At 44.6% G+C, this 17658-nt stretch overlaps 1 protein-coding gene across 4 annotated transcripts in view; it reads left to right on the top strand.

Annotated features, from left to right (window-relative positions):
• The first annotated feature begins 7161 nt into the window (after window positions 1–7161).
• NINL (ninein like) overlaps window positions 7162–17658 on the top strand; it is a 267972-nt gene continuing 257475 nt past the window's right edge. For 2 of the 4 annotated variants that reach the window (XM_073627983.1, XM_073627982.1), the window contains exon 1: window positions 7162–7327. The gene's annotated coding sequence lies outside the window, so the exon portion shown is untranslated. The remainder of the gene's footprint in view (window positions 7328–17658) is intronic. The other 2 variants (XM_073627985.1, XM_073627984.1) reach the window with 1 other exon arrangement.

Below are 17658 nucleotides of genomic sequence, written 5' to 3'. Positions count from 1 at the left end.
CACAAAAATTGGTATACAACAAACATGTTGGTTTGTCAGAAAAACCTTTGGTAAATGCACATGTGATTGTGCAGGTATTAAAAAGATTGTTCATCAAGAATGTGTGGATTATTGTCTCACGCTACAACACTTTTGGGGTGATGTAATTGTTGTTTTATGAGAAAATGGGGGTTATTTCCTAAGGGGAAATCCACTTTGCACTACAAGTGCAGTTTCAGTGCAGTTGCAAGTGCACTTGTAGTGAAAAGTGTCTTTGCATTTAGTAAATAACAGCCAATAGTGCTTTGTATAAGGTTACACAATCACAACATTTTCTGCACTCCACACATTTCTGTCAGGGTCAGCTCAAACAAACACAAGCAGTAAATGTCCACAAAGAAGAGCCTGGGGGGAGATGCCTGTCGAGAACTTGAGGTCCTGCAGGCTTCTCCCTGTGGCCAAATACCGCAAGGTAGCGACCAACCTCTGCTCCGGAGTGATGGCTTGCCTCATGCAGGTATCCTGCCTGCTAATATAAGGGGTCAGCAAAGCCAACAAACTGTGAAACACGGGGTCCGTCATCCTGAGAAAGTTCCTGAAATCATCAGGATTATTCTCACGGATCTCATGGAGCAAAGGCATATGAGAGAACTGGTGACGCTGAAGCAACCAATTCTTGGTCCATGAACTCCTCCCCACCCTGTTCATGGACTGGACTTGTGTCAAGGTCAGGACCCCAACACCAAGCCCCCGCACAGCACGAACTGTACGAGGAGTACGCATACGAAACATGGCTAGAAAACGGTCGGCTGCTCAGAACGAAGTAAAAGAACTCACTGAAGAACAGCAAGGCCTGTGAAGAGCGACCTGAAAAACAGCAACGAGCAGGCAAGATCACACAGAAAACTCTGATACGAACTGACTGCACGCACTGAAGAGCAGATACAAACCCACAAGCACAAACTGAACAGCAGAAAACGATCTGAAAGCCACGAGTCTGAAAAAGCGCGAATCGTCTCTCACCAAACTTTTACTAACACGAGATTAGCAAAAGGAGCCCAAAGGGTGCCGCGCTTGGTTCTGAACCGGCCTTTTCTAGTCTCGTCGTACGTGGTGTACGTGACCGCGTGGTTGTCGATCGGAAATTCCGACAACTTTGTGCGACCGTGTGTAAGCAAAACAAGTTTGAGCCAACATCCGTCGGAAAAAATCCTAGGATTTTGTTGTCGGAATGTCCGAACAAAGTCCGACCGTGTGTACGGGGCATTAGTCTCTCAAAGACTTCAACCAATACAAATCTGCCCTCCAAATATACTATTCTTTCCTCCACACTGCCAAGCAAACCTATTTTATAACTCTTATTAACACCTTCTCATCCAATCCCCGTAAACTCTTCTCTACCTTCAACTCTCTACTTTGTCCTCCACCGCCTCCACCCACTGACTTACTCACTGCCCAGGAAATCGCTAATTACTTCAAAAACAAGATTGATACAATCCGCAATGAAATCTCCACTCTACAGGTGTCAGATCTGCTACTACAGACGAAGTTGCTAAACTCCTTTCTATCGCCCACCTAACCACCTGTCCCCTGGACCCTATTCCCTCTCAAATGCTACGGTCACCCTCTGACCCCATCCTACACTCTCTAACCCACATCTTCAATCTCTCCCTCACCTCTGGCATTTTCCCCAATGCTCTAAAACATGCACTGGTCACCCCCATACTTAAAAAGCCATCCTTGGACGCTACCAATCTTAACAACCTACGCCCTATCTCCTTGCTCCCCTTTTCCTCTAAACTCCTTGAACGCCTGGTTTACAACCAACTGAGTGACCACCTCATTAAAAACAACCTTCTTGATCCCCTTCAATCTGGATTTCGCCCTCAACACCCCACAGAAACTGCTCTTTTAAAACTCACAAATGACCTACTAACTGCAAAAACCAACGGACACTATTCTGTACTCCTACTTCTGGATCTTTCAGATGCCTTTGACACGGTTGACCACCCCCTACTCCTCAAAAAACTTTACTCCCTCGGTCTCCGTGACTGTGCTCTTCAGTGGCTCTCATCCTACCTATCCCAATGCACCTTCAGTGTCACTTACAATTCTACTTCCTCCACTCCTCTTCCCTTCTCTGTCGGGGTCCCCCAAGGTTCTGTTCTTGGACCTCTTTTATTTTCAATCTACACCTCTTCCCTGGGTCAGCTGATAGCCTCTCACGGCTTTCAATATCATTTCTATGCTGATGACACACAAATCTATCTCTCCACCCCTCAACTCACTCCATCAGTCTCCTCACGCATCACTAACTTACTGACCGACATATCTGTATGGATGTCACACCACTTCCTCAAACTCAACTTGTTCAAAACTGAGCTTATAATATTTCCTCCCCCACGTGCCTCTTCCCCTGACTTCTCTGTCAAGAGCAATGGCAAAATCATCCACCCGTCCCCACACGTCAGGGTGCTAGGTGTTATCCTGGACTCTGAACTCTCCTTTCAGCCCCACATCCAATCACTTTCCAAAGCTTGCCGCCTCAACCTCCGCAACATCTCTAAACTACGTCCCTTTCTAACCAATGAAACCACAAAGCTCCTGATTCACTCCCTGGTTATCTCTCGCCTTGACTACTGCAACTTACTCCTCATTGGCTTACCTTTAAATAGACTATCCCTCCTTCAGTCCATCATGAATGCTGCTGCCAGACTCATCCACCTTACAAACCGCTCAGTGTCTGCTACCCCTCTCTGCCAATCCCTCCATTGGCTACCACTCGCCCAACGAATTAAATTCAAAATACTAACAATGCCATCCACAACTCTGCCCCCAGCTACATCACTAACCTAGTCTCAAAATACCAACCTAATGGCCCTCATCACCTCCTCCCATATCCGCCTCCAGGACATCTCCCGAGCCTCGCTAATCCTCTGGAATTCCCTACCCCAATCTGTCAGACTGTCTCCAAATTTATCCACTTTTAGGCGATCCCTGAAAACTTTCCTCTTCAGAGAAGCCTATCCTGCCTCCATCTAACAACTGCACTATTTTCTCCATTAGCTCATCCCCCACAGCTATTACCCTTTTGTATAACTGGACCCTCCCTCCTAGATTGTAAGCTCTAACAAGCAGGGCCCTCTGATTTCTCCTGTATTGAATTGTATTGTACTTGTACTGTCTGCCCTAATGTTGTAAAGCGCTGCGTAAACTGTCAGCGCTATATAAATCCTGTATAATAATAATAATAATAATAATAATAATAATAAGCAGTTGGTAGGTAGTTAACCACTTCAGCTTCAGACAGTTTTACCCCCTTTCTGACTAGGCCATTTTTTGCAAAACTGCACTGCGCTGTTTTAACTGACAATTGCACGGTCTTGTAATGCTTTACCCAAATAAAATAGATGCCCTTTTTTTTTTTGCACTTCAAAGTATTCAGATCGCTGAAAACGTCAATTCTGAATACTGTGTATTTTTTTAAAAACTGGCGCCATTGGCAGCCGAGTAAACGGGAAGTGACGTCATGACGTCGCTTCCACGTTTACAATTAGAAGGCTGGAACAAAGCCGCCCACAGCTTCGTTCCAGCCCGCCCCCAGCCGCCGGAGGCAGCCGATTGGTCAGAGCGTCGGGAGGCGGCGGGAGGGGGGATGTCCCCTCCCGCTCCTTCGGTATAACAGCCGAGCAGCTTTTAGCCGCATCGGTTGTTATATTCGAATAGCCGATCGCCGGCTCTAAACAACGGTACTGGGATGATGCCTGCAGCTGCGATGCATACTAGCACATATACTGCAGCAGGGTGGCCGCTCTGTGCCAGATCACGTACCTAGTATGTGATCTGAAACTTCTGGGCTTTTTAGGGGCGCGCGTGCCGCAGGCAACCCGTTACCGCTGTGATTGGACACAGCGGGAGCCAATCAGCAGGTTCAGCTGTCACGATGTCCACCGGGACCCTCTGATTGTTCGGGAGACAGGCAGAACGGCAGTCTGCCTATGTAAACAAGGCAGATTGTTATTCTGTAAGAGGAGAATGTACTGATCCTGTGTTTCTGCTAAGCAGGAACACTGATCTTTACCTTCCTCCAGTCACAGCACCTCCCCCACAGTTAGTAAGCACTCCCTATGAACACATTTAACCCTTTTATTGCCCCTGATGTTAACCCCTTCCCTGCCAGTGTCATTAGTACAGTGATAGTGCATATTTTTTTTAGCACTGATCACTTGTAATAACGTCACTGGTCCCAAAAAAAGTGTCAAATGTGTCATGTGGCCGATTTGTCCCCTTGCAATATTGCAGTCCTGCTATAAGTCGCTAATAGCTGCCATTACTAGTAAAAAAAAAAAAAGTAAAATAAATAAAAATATCCCACAGTTTGTAGACGCTATAACTTTTGTGCAAACCAATCAATATATGCTTATTGGAATTTTTTTTGTGCAAACCAATCAATATACGCTTATTGGAATTTTTTTAACAAAAATATGTAGCAGAATAAATATGGGCTGAAACTGATGAAGAAATTTGTTTTTTTTTTACACTTTTTTATTGGGTGTGTTTCAAAGCAGAAAGTAAAAAAAGTTTTGTTTTTTTTTCACAATTGTCGCTCTTTTTTTGTTTATAGCGCAAACAAAATAAAAAACGTAGAGGTGATCAAATACCACCAAAAGAAAGCTCTATTTGTGGGGAAAAAAGGTCATCAATTTTATTTGAGTACAACATCGCACAACCGCGCAATTGTCAGTTAAATTAATGCACTGCCGTATCGTGAAAAATGGTCTGGTCATTAAGGGGGTAAATCCTTCTGAAGTGGTTAATGTTAACGTTAATGTGCCATTATTATAGGCTCTGGATGGAATTGTGTTGCCAGTAGAGCAGTATTCATTTTGATGTCAATTTTCAATTTTGTTTTAGTCATAGTCTTTTGACTAAAATGCCATTTTTGTTTTAGTTGTATTTTAGTCATCTGAATTGTTTTAGTTGTATTTTAGTTGACTAAAATAGTTTTCATTTTCGTCGACTAAAATAGTTTTCATTTGTCGCCGAAATTAACACTGGCTTCTGCGAAGCAGGAACCTGGATCTTACCTTCCCCCAGTCAAAGCACCTCCCCCACAGTTAGTAAGCACTACCTAGGAAAACATTTAACCCTTTGATCGCCCTTGATGTTAAGCCCTCTGCCAGTGTCATTAGTACAGTGACAGTGCATATTTTTTAGCACTGATCACTGTAATAATGTCACTGGTCCCCAAAAAGTGCCAAAAGGGTCAGTTAGGAGTCCGATTTGTCCGCCGCAATATCGCAGTCCCACTATAAGTTGCTGGTCACCGCCATTACTATTAAAAAATAAAATAAATAAATAAAAAATAAAAATATCCTATAGCTTGTAGACTCTATAACTTTTGCACAAACCAATCAATATACGTTTATTGAATTTTTTTTAACAAAAATACGTAGAAGAATATATATTGGTCTAAACTGATGAAGAAATTCGATTTTATACATTTTTTATTGGATATGTTTGATCGCAGAAAGTAAAAAATGTTTTTTCTTTTTTCAAAATGGTCGGTCTTTTTTAGTTTACAGTGCAAAAAAATAAAAACCGCCAAGGTGATCAAATACCACTAAAAGAAATCTCTATTTGTGGGGAAAAAAAGGACACACATTTTATTTGGGTACAGCGTCACACGCCCGCGCAATTGTCGTTTAAAGTGACGTAGTGCCGTAGCGCAAAAAATGGCCTGGTCATTAAGGGGGTAAACCTTCGGGAGCTGAAGTGGTTAAAAATGAATGAAATTGTGTTTTTGGTCTGCGGTGAAGATATGCTGTGATTTGTTTCACGGGATGATAGGTGGTTGCAGTGGTGGCAGCGGAGGATGCCAGGGCAGGGTGCTGGCAGCGGAGGATGGCAGGGCAGGGTGCTGGCAGCGGAGGGTGGCAGGGCAGGGTGCTGGCATCGGAGGAGGGCAGGGTGCTGGCAGTGGAGGATGGCATGGTGCTGGCAGCGGAGGATGGCAGGGCAGGGTGCTGGCAGCGGAGGATGGCAGGGCAGGGTGCTGGCAGCGGAGGATGGCAGGGCAGGGTGCTAGCAGCGGAGGATGTCATGGCAGAGTGCTGGCAGCAGTGGATGGCAGAGCAGGGTGCTGGCAGTGGAGGATGGCAGGGTGCTGGCAGTGGAGGATGGCAGGGTGCTGGCAGAGGAGGATGGCAGGGCAGGGTGCTGGCAGTGGAGGATGGCAGGGCAGCGTGCTGGCAGTGGAGGATGGCAGGGTGCTGGCAGTGGAGGATGGCAGGGCAGGGTGCAGTGGAGGACGGCAGGGCGGGGTGCTGGCAGCGGAGGATGGCAGGGTGCTGGCAGCGATGGATGGCAGGGAAGGGTGCTGGCAGTGGAGGATGGCAGGGCAGGGTGCTGGCAGTGGAGGATGGCAGGGCAGGGTGCTGGCAGCAGAGGATGGCAGGGCAGGGTGCTGGCAGCAGAGGATGGCAGGGCAGGGTGCTGGCAGCAGAGGATGGCAGGGTGCTGGCAGCGGAGGATGGCAGGGCAGGGTGGTGGCAGTGGAGGATGGCAGGGTGCTGGCAGTGGAGGATGGCAGGGCAGGGTGCTGGCAGCGGAGGACGGCAGGGCAGGGTGCTGGAAGCGGAGGATGGCAGGGCAGGGTGCTGGCAGTGGAGGATGGCAGGGCAAGGTGCTGGCAGCGGAGGATGGCAGGGCAGGGTGCTGGCAGTGGAGGATGGCAGGGCAGGGTGCTGGCAGTGGGGGATGGCAGGGGGCTGGCAGTGGAGGATGGCAGGGCAGGGTGCTGGCAGTGGAGGATGGCAGGGCAGGGTGCCGGCAGTGGAGGATGGCAGGTTGTTGGCAGTGGAGGATGGCAGGGCAGGGTGCTGGCAGTGGAGGATGGCAGGGCAAGGTGCTGGCAGTGGAGGATGGCAGGGAAGGGTGGTGGCAGCGGAGGATGGCAGGGCAGGGTGCTGGCAGCGGAGGATGGCAGGGCAGGGTGCTGGCAGTGGAGGATGGCAGGAAAGGGTGGTGGCAGCGGAGGACGGCAGGGCAGGGTGCTGGCAGCGGAGGATGGCAGGGCAGGGTGCTGGCAGCGGAGGATGGCAGGGTGCAGGCAGAGGTGTCATGTATCCGAGGTCTGGAGGAGGAGGAGGAGATCGGTCAGCCCCCATTTAGAAGTCTCAGCCTGCCTCTCTCTCCTCTCTTGGAGGATGTGCTGCTTCCAGAAGGAGGAGCAGAGTCTGGGATACACATCGGCTAACTTATTGTCATCTGCTAACTGTATGTCTTCCAGAACGATGGCCTCCCCCCGGAGCCGCCTGCCGTGTCCTTCACTATGAGGAGGAAACAAGTAAGTTTGCAGAGTTTTCTGATGGCGCTTCCCCTCCTCCATGCACGTTGTGTTATTACCTCAGTTCAAGCCCGGGGTCTCCATGACTGCTCTGCCAGGCTGTGGGGAATAATTAGTGAGAAGGAGGAGAAGGAGCTGCGGAAACCGGATCCCAGGTGTTCATATGATAATGGAGCTGTGTGCTGCCTGATGACTGCTGGGCTCTGCAATGGGAGCTTCTTCCCTTTTCTGAGGGCACTTGTAGAATATAAAGAGCGCTGAGGAAGTATCGCTTTATACATTGTATCATAAGAGGGGGATACACACCACTGTATACATTGTATTATAACAGGGGGGATAACACCACTGTATACGTTGTATTATAACAGGGGGGATACACACCACTGTATACATTGTATTATAACAGGGGGGATACACACCACTGTATACATTGTATTATAACGGGGAGGGGATACACACCACTGTATACATTATATTATAACAGGGGGATACACACCACTGTATACATACATTGTATTATAACAAGGGGGGGGGGATACACACCACTGTATATATTGTATTATAAGGGGGGGATACACACCACCATATACATTGTATTATAACTGGGGGGGGGGGGATACACACCACTGTATATATTGTATCATAACGGGGGGGGGGGGTACACACCACTGTATACAATGTATTATAACAAAGGGGGATACACACCACTGTATACAATGTATTATAACAAAGGGGGATACACACCACTGTATACATTGTATTATAACAAGGGGGGGATACACACCACTGTATACATTGTATTATAACGGGGGGGGGGGCTACACACCACTGTATACATTGTATTATAACGGGGGGGGGGATACACACCACTTTATACATTGTATTATAACAGGGGGGGGGGATACACACCACTTTATACATTGTATTATAACAGGGGGGGATACACACCACTTTATACATTGTATTATAACAGGGGGGGGATACACACCACTTTATACATTGTATTATAACAGGGGGGGATACACACCACTTTATACATTGTATTATAACAGGGGGGGATACACACCACTTTATACATTGTATCATGACGGGGGGGGGGATATACGATTTGTACATTGTATCATGACAGGGGGATACACACCACTTTATACATTGGATCATGACAGGGCGATATACACCACTTTATACATTGGATCATGACAAGACGATATACACCACTTTATATATTGGATCATGGCGGGGGGGATACACACCACTTTATACATTGGATCATGACAAGATGATATACACCACTTTATACATTGGATCATGACAGGGCGATATACACCACTTTATATATTGGATCATGGCGGGGGGGATACACACCACTTTATACATTGGATCATGACAAGATGATATACACCACTTTATATATTGGATCATGGCGGGGGGGATACACACCACTTTATACATTGGATCATGACAAGATGATATACACCACTTTATACATTGGATCATGGCGGGGGGGGGATACACACCACTTTATACATTGGATCATGACAGGGAGATACACACTTATCTGGGGCTGAGAAATGTACTCAGTGCGGCTTTGTTTCTATTGGGAAATCACTGCTTCTGTTTGTGCAATGTGTGGGTTATATTTGGAGGGAGTCACATTCTCCTCAGACACTGTATCATAAGGCTATGGTGCCCCATGGAGGGGAACCAGGGGGAGCTCTATTCTCCTCACCCTCTATCATGACTATATAGTGTGGTGAATGAGGGGCAGCCAAATTCTCTCCATGCTGTAATATAGGCTATGGTGTTCTGTTGTGGTAAATGAGAGGCAGCAAGATTCTCCTTATAGTGTAACATGGGCTATAGAGTCCTATGGAGGTGAACTAGGGGCAGCCATATTCTTCTTACAATGTATTGAAGGGCAGCCAGACTCTCCATACCCTGTAACATGGGCTATGAAGTTGAATGAGGGGCAGCTGAATTCTCAATAGTGTACCATGGGCTATTGAGGAGAATTCAGCTGCCCTTTCAACTCCATGGATGTCAAGTATGGACAGCCAGATTCTCCTTACACTGTAACATAGACTATGGTGACCTATGGAGGTGAACAAGGGGCAGCCAGATTCCCCATACCCTGTAACATGGTATATGTCTATGTCTGTGGTGTCCTATTGTGATGAATGAAAGGCAGCAAGATTCGCCTCATAGTGTAACATGGGCAATGGGGCTCCATTTACAAAAGCATCTCACATGCGGTATTTAGGTGTCTGAACACATTTTCCCTAAATATCGCATTCGATCCTGAAACTGTCAATTCGTTATACCATTTTGCAGTACTTACCGCAAACCGCTGAAAATGCTCAATTAATACTGCACGAACAGGCGTTAAACTCAATTCACAGAAGGAAATAAATAATTAAATGCATGCAGTAATTAAAGCAGAGCTCTACCTAAAAGGGGAAGCTCTGCTGGTCTGCTTCCACTGCCACATTTGGCACCTTTTGGGGGGGAGCAGGTACCTGGTTTTGAGAGGTACCCGCTTCCACTTTCGGCTCAGTTCACCACTGTGAACTCCTGGAGCTCCTCTTTAACCACTTCAGCCCCGGAAGATTTGGCTGCAGAATGAACGGGCCATTTTTTGCGATTCGGCACTGCGTCACTTTAACTGACAGTTGTGCGACGCTGTACCCAAACAAAATTGACATCCTTTTTTTCCCAGAAATAGAGCTTTCTTTTGGTGGTATTTGATCATCTCTGCGATTTTTATTTTTTTCACTAAACAAAAAAAGAGTGACAATTTTGAAAAAAAAAGCAATATTTTTTACTTTTTGCTGTAATAAATATCCCAAAATAAATTATGAAAAAAAACATTTTTTTTCCTCCTAGGCCGATATGTATTCTTCTACATATTTTTGGTTAAAAAAATCGCAATAAGCGTATATTGATTGGTTTGCACAAAATTTATATTATATATATATATATATATATATATATATATATATATATATATATATATATATATATATATATATATAATCTACAAAATGGTGAAGGGGTTAGTTAACCACTAGGGGGCGGTGAAGGGGTTAAGTGTGTCCTAGGGAGTGATTCTAACTGTGAGGTGGGCTGGGCTTGAACACACAGGACAGTGATCACTGCTCTTGATCAGAGAGCAGTAGATCACTGTCCTGTCACTAGGCAGAACGGGGAATGCTTTGTTTACAAAAGCATCTCCCCATTCTACCTCTCTGTGACACGATCGCCGGGAGACCGGCGGACATCGGACCCGCGGGCGCAATCACGCGAGGGCGCGTGCCGCCGGCGGGTATTTCAAAGGGACGTACAGGTACGCCCATTTGCCCAGCCCTGCCATTCTGCCGACGTAAATGTACATGCGGCAGTCGGCAAGCGGTTAAGTAGTGGTCCAGGCATGCAGTATTTAGGGATTTTTATGATTTTATCTGGTTAAGGAGCGGACGGCCACCGCGTCCTTAACAATCGATGAGTCATCAGCTGGGGTTTCCCACTGACAGCTGAATGTAAATGTAGTACCCTGATGTTTAGGCAGGGTTGCTCCTAAATTTACCCGTCAGGTGTATTTGCCTTGGCCAATTGTTAGGGATCAATTGAGTTCACCCCAAGTCTGGAATTGCTGCACTTCTCTCTCCTGCCGCTAGGTGGCCGTTTACTTAGTGACATTAGGGCAAAGCAAGGACAGATTAGGAGTATATGGGGTATCTCAGCCAATGGGCAGGGGTTTTCTTAAATCCCTTGGCTTGCTGGGACAACCTATATATTTGGGTGGAGTCAGGTGATCGTGCTCTGTGCCACCTGAACGGCTGTCTGGGTTGACGTGTGTTGTGCTGCCCGGGCTGCTAGGCTGGGGTTTGGGCCTATCCAAAAGCAAGAGAGCAGCATGGAGTTGGGATTGCGGCTTGCAGTCCAACCATAAGTGGCGGTTCTGCCAGCCAGAGAACCTGTCAGTGGTCGGAGGTAGAAGGGAAGCTGTCGCTATTAAGGGACCAACCACCTTATTACCAGGGACCACAGTGAGTAGCTGAAGCAAGTACCGGAGCAGTATTCTCACCAACCAGGGACAGTGAAGAATCGGGAAACTTCAGCAGGTGGCAAGCCAGGGAACCAGCCAGTGTGACGCTTGAGGAGTATCTGGAGTGCCAAACCAGGGAACCAGCAGGGAAGCGGGGGTGACGCTTGAGGAACATACTAAAGTATGAAGATTGGAAGAGCTCGCGGGATTCAGTGGTAGTGAATCAGCAAGTCTAGTGAGAGAGACTGGGAGCTCAGTGGGCTGAGAATCTACAAGAAGTGATTGTACAGAAAGTAAATGAGTTTGTTACAACCTGTGCTAGGAACTGTTGTAAGACTGTTGCCATAGGAGACAGTGCTCCTACACATGCCGATGTGGTGTCTTGCTGAATGCCTTTCCCTGCATGGCTGTCTACTTGTAGAATTATAGTGTGCTAATTAACATTGCAACTACCTAAGGGTGTCCTGGCCCTTAACACTCTCTCCCACAGTTCTGTTCAAGAGAAAATAAATCTCTTTGCATTCAAGAAGTGCCTGGCGCCCATGAATCTATCTTGCATTACACCCACTATGCCTTGCAACCCACTCTATACAGAAGGATGTCAGCTGTCCCTGGCCATGGAGGTTCTCTCTAGACTAAAGGAGGCCTGTGACCTCACTATATAAAGAAAAGATTTGCTGGCATTAAAAAAATCACAGGAAAAAAAAAAGTTTGCCCCCCCCAATCCATACCAGGCCCTTAGGATCTTGTCCGGGCACAAGATTCTCCACTGCACTACGGGGGTGCCGATGCTCGTGGCCGCCGGTCGTGGGCACAAGAGGCAGAACAGCTACGTTTGTGTGTGTGTGTGTGTGTGTGTGTGTGTGTGTGTAAACACACAAATCACTGGTCTGTTCTGTGAGGAGAGACAGATTGTGAGTTCCTAATAGCTAGGAATCACGATCTGTAATTTCCTCTAGGTCAGTCCCCTCCCCCCACAGTTAGAAACACTCACAGGGAACACAATTAACCCCTTGATCGCCCCCTAGTTTTAATCCCTTCCCTGCCAGTGACATTTTTACAGTAATCAGTGCATTTTTATAGCACTGATCGCTGTATAAATGCCAATGGTCCCAAAAATGTGTTAAAAGTGTCCGATGTGTCCACTATAATGTCGCAGTCCCGATAAAAATCGCAGATCGCCGCAATTACTAGTATAATAATAAAAATGCTATAAATCTATCCCCTATTTTGTAGACGCTATAACTTTTGTGCAAACCAATCAATATACGATTATTACGATTTTTATTATCAAAAATATGTAGAAGAATACATATCGGCCTAAACTGAGAAAAAAATTTGCTTTTTTAAAAAAAAAGAATGGGGATATTTATTATAGCAAAAAGTACAAAATATTTTTTTTTTTTTTTAAATTGTCGCTTTTTTTTGTTTGTTTTAGCGCAAAAAATAAAAACCACAGAGATGATCAAATAACACCAAAAGAAACTCTATTTGTGGGGGAAAAAAGGACGTCAATTTTGTTTGGGTGCAGCGTCGCATGACCATGCAGTTAAAGCGACGCAGTGCCGAATCACAAAAAATGGCCTGGTCATTGAGCAGCCAAATCTTCTGGGGCTGAAGTGGTTAAAATGTGCTAACTGGAGTTCAGCTTTAATTTGTTAGTCAAGTCCATCTAAATCAGCATCTAACCCCATCCTCTCCCCAGACTGACAATGCTGCTGTCTCTGTTGCACCTCTATCCATTGGGAAGACACTCTAATGCCCTGTACACACGGTTGGACATTGATCGGACATTCCGACAACAAAATCCACAGATTTTTTTCCCATGGATGTTGGCTCAAACTTGTCTTGCATACACAGGGTCACACAAAGTTGTCGGAAAATCTGAACGCGATGATGTAAAACACGTACGTCGGGACTATAAACGGGGCAGTAGCCAATAACTTTCATCTCTTAATTTATTCTGAGCATGCGTGGCACTTTGTGCTTCGGATTTGTGTACACACGATCAGAATTTAAACGATCGGATTTTGTTGTCGGAAAATTTTATAGCAAGCTCTCAAACTTTGTGTGTCGGAAATTCCTATGGAAAATGTGTGATGGAGCCTACACACGGTCGGAATTTCCGACATGGTCCTATCACACATTTTCCATCGGAAAATCCTATAGTGTGTACGGGGCATAAAGCCCCATACACACTTAGATTTTCTGCCAAATTTTGTCTTCAGATTTACCAAAACCATATAATATGAGGTTAAATCTTGAGAGTTTCAATTTGTATGCAATCAGGCAGGCCCTTGGACGACAAGGTTTTGGTAAATCTGAAGACAAAAATCTGAAGAAAATCTAATAGTTTGTATGGGGCCTACGACAGGAAGCATGATCGTGGCCAGATCACCAGGTGAAAATAAAGGGGGGGGGGAACCTAAAGAATTGAAAACTGCATGCAGCCATTACATGAGGATTGGTAAGCTGTTTGTTTGAGAAATACACCATATGGGCATACGCTGATTCACAGACCCATCAGCGTTTACACAAGCTCAGGGGCACACAGTTATTTGTTCCTCCGGCCGGTTGTAAGCATCACCTGTGTCACTTTAGGTGCAGAAAAAATGCTGGGAATTTTATGCTAGGCATATTTTATGCTGGCAAATGTCTGTGTGCATGTAGCCTACGTGTTCCAATGGGGACACATGTTCTGATGACAGCTATCTTGGAGAACAGTACATGACTTTTGCCACACCTATCCCACTATTAATGACTAGCATATACACTGTAAATATGCATAAAAATGTGCATATACCCAATGCACTCACCTATGTACAGTATAAGATCACATATAATACAAACAGCAGGGCCTCGTCCCTTCCTGTTTCGGCACACTCCTCACCCGGCTCCGCCCCTATCATATACAGCTCTCTTGGAGGGGGATTTCCCTTCACTTTCTATAGATTTCCTCAAACTTCCTGTTGCATCTCCAGGACAAGAAGTGAAGGGGGAAAGGTAGCAAAACATTTTTTGACAGGGTTTTTAACCCTTCCCTCCTCCACACAAAACTAAAAACGCTTTGAAGCTTATTTTGTAGAAGTGAGTATATTCAAGTAAGGAACTTTTCTCCTAGAATGCACAGGCTAGAAAGTGGCACGTTTCTATTCCTTGCAAGTTTCTAAAGTTTTTTTTTTTTTTTTCAGAATTTTCTACTTTAAGCCCTCATTTAGGCTCCATTCACACTAGCGCGTTTTTTGATGCATTTTGCATTTTGCAGAAATGCATGGGAATTTTTTAACATGGGTTCCTATGGAACATGTTCACATCAATGCCTCTTTGTACCTCTGCATTTTTGGAAAGGGTCAGGGACTTTTTTCATGCAAAATGCAGCGTTTTGCATGTAATAGAATTCAATGGACAAGCATCAAAAACACAAGTGCGCCGTTTTGCAGCGTTTTTACAGCGTTTTTGATGCGTTTTTTTTGTTTTTTTTTTTTTTTTTTTAAAAACTGTACAAAAAAAAACGCAAAATGCGGCAAAAACGCTACAAAAACGCTGCTCAAAAACGTGGCAAGCATGACAAAAAAAACTCCAAAAACGCTCAAAAGCAACATGCATAGGTGTGAATCGAGCCTAAGACCTATGCATTTTTAGTGCATTTTGCAGATTTGCACTACAGAACGTGTTCCATAGGAATCCATGTTAAATGGACTGTAGTGCAAAATGCACTAAAAATGCATAGGTGTGAATCAGGCCTAAATGCTGTTTTGGTAGATTAACCACTTCCGGACCGCCCACCATCGTTATATGTTGGTACTTTGAAGAGGAGTATTGTTGTTATGACAGCAGCTAACTGCCATAACCCCGGTATCCCCTTCTTCAGCGGGCGGTCCGCTTCAAGATAAAAGCGGTCTTTGCGGCGGACATGCCGCAAAATCACTTTTATCGGTGGCGGGAGAGGGCCCCCGCCGCTTACCGGAGCCGACGACAGTGGTGAAGGCGATTGGATGTTGTCCCTATGGAGACATGTGAGGGGAAGATGGCCCCCACCTGTCTCCATATCATTGCAGGGCGGAGGCGACGTCAAAATGTCACTTCCACCCATAGCTCTTAAAGGGGCCATTTTTTTTTTGTATTTTTTTTTATGACAATTTTTATTCTTTATATTGCATTATAATGTAAACATGAGATCTGAGGTCTTTTTGACCCCAAATCTCATATTTAAGAGGTCCTGTCATGCTTTTTTTGCATTCCTTGTAATAGGAATAAAAGTGACACAATTTTTTTAATAAAAGAAAAGTGTAAAAATAAAAAATAAAAGGTAAAATAAATAAGAAAAAATAATTTTTTTAAATGTGTCTCGTCCCGACGAGCTCGCCTGCAGAAGCGAACGCATACGTGAGTAGCGCCCATATATGAAAATGGAGTTCAAATCACACATGTGAGGTATCGCCGCGATCGGTAGAGCGAGAGCAATAATTCTAACCCTAGACCTCCTCTGTTACTCAAAACATGCAACCTGTAGAATTTTTTTAAACGTCGCCTATGGAGATTTTTAAGGGTAAAAGTTTGTCGCCATTCCATGAGCGGGTGCAATTTTGAAGCGTGACATGTTTGGTATCAATTTACTCAGGGTAACATCATCTTTCACAATATAAAAAAAAAAAACTGTGCTAACTATACTGTTGTCTTTATTTTTTAATTCAAAGTGTATTTTGTCCAAAAAAAGTGCGCTTGTAAGACCGCTGCGCAAATACAGTGTGACAGAAAGTATTGCAACAACCGCCATTTTATTCTCTAGGGTGTTAGAAAAAAATGTATAATGTTTGGGGGTTCTAAGTAATTTTCTAGCAAAAAAAAACTGTTTTTAACTTGTAAACAACAAATCTCAGAGGCCCGGTCCTTAAGTGGTTAATAATTAGCAAAACATTGTATCGGTGTTGTAAGTACCAGGTTCCAAATGGTACAGTTTGTACTATGTCTATTGCTTTTACGTTTCGTTCTTAAAACAAATCATGAAGCAGTCCAGTGTTTACCACGCAGCATTCCTTCCATGGTATTCATCAGCTCCTTAGTCTTCCTGGGATGTCTGGATGGCTTTTACTTTCTTTTTCCTCAATACATTTGGCTTAGAGGAGCAAATCCTTAGATTCCACTTAACCCAGATAGACGAGTTGCTTTTTAAAAGACAAAGACCTGGAAGGCAGTTTTATAGGTCAGCAAAATACTTGCCTTAAATTTTTGTTAATTTTGCTGCAGATTTTTCTTCTCTGTTTTATAATTCACATAATGATGAGTGATTTGATTTGCATAGTGGTTGAATTGACAATTTACACATGACATGAACGTCTGTATTGGGTGATTCAATACAGATTATCAAGACCCACGAGAAAAATAAAAACAACAATTCCGATTTATTTATTTATTTTAATTTAAATCTGATTTTGGCTTTTTTTTTTTTTTTTTTATTTTATCTTAATAAAATGCTTTTGGAGTAAAAATCTATCCACTTCAGCCCCGCAAGGATTTACCCCCTTAATGACAAGGCCATTTTTTGCGATACGGCACTGTGTCGCTTTAACTGACAATTGCGTGGGCATGCGACGTTGTACCCAAACAAAAAGTGTCCTTTTTTCCCACAAATAGATCTTTATTTTGGTGGTATTTGATCACCTCCGTTTTTTTACTTTTTGCGCTATAAACAAAAAAAGAGCGAAAGTTTTGAAAGAAAAACAGTTTTTTACTTTCTACTATAATACACATCCAAAAAGAATTTGCTGTTCCGGATTACAAGGAACAGCATATCTCCATGTCCCCTCCATGTCCCCTGTCAGAACGGGAATCCGCCTTGTTTACATAGGCAGAACTCTGTGCCTCTCTGTGCTTTGATTGCGAGTGGCTGGCGGACATCGATTCCGCCAGAACCACACTCGCGCCCACACCATCTCATGCACGGATCGACGTACAGGTACGACGGTTTGCGTGGCTCAGCCACCTTGCCGCAGTAAATCTGTGGAAGGCGGTCGGCAAGTCATTAAAATAAATTAATAATTTAGTTTATTTAGCATGAAATGGAGCTTAGTTATGTAGCATGAGGCTGTATATTCTGCAATATTTACATTTTTGGTAAACTCATTCAAGGAATCCAAGCTTTGCCAGCTGAGATAACATGCACTGCCTTGATGAATTCACAGAATTTCACAGTAACCATGAGATAAAACAAAGTTCATGAATATTCCTTTATCCCATCATTTTGCAAATCAAAGTACACTACAAACTGTATGATTGCTTGAAGAGA

This window comes from Aquarana catesbeiana, linkage group LG04 (genome assembly GCF_042186555.1).
Source record: "Aquarana catesbeiana isolate 2022-GZ linkage group LG04, ASM4218655v1, whole genome shotgun sequence".
Taxonomy (NCBI): domain Eukaryota; kingdom Metazoa; phylum Chordata; class Amphibia; order Anura; family Ranidae; genus Aquarana; species Aquarana catesbeiana.
This window is presented reverse-complemented; position numbering and strand designations above follow the sequence as displayed.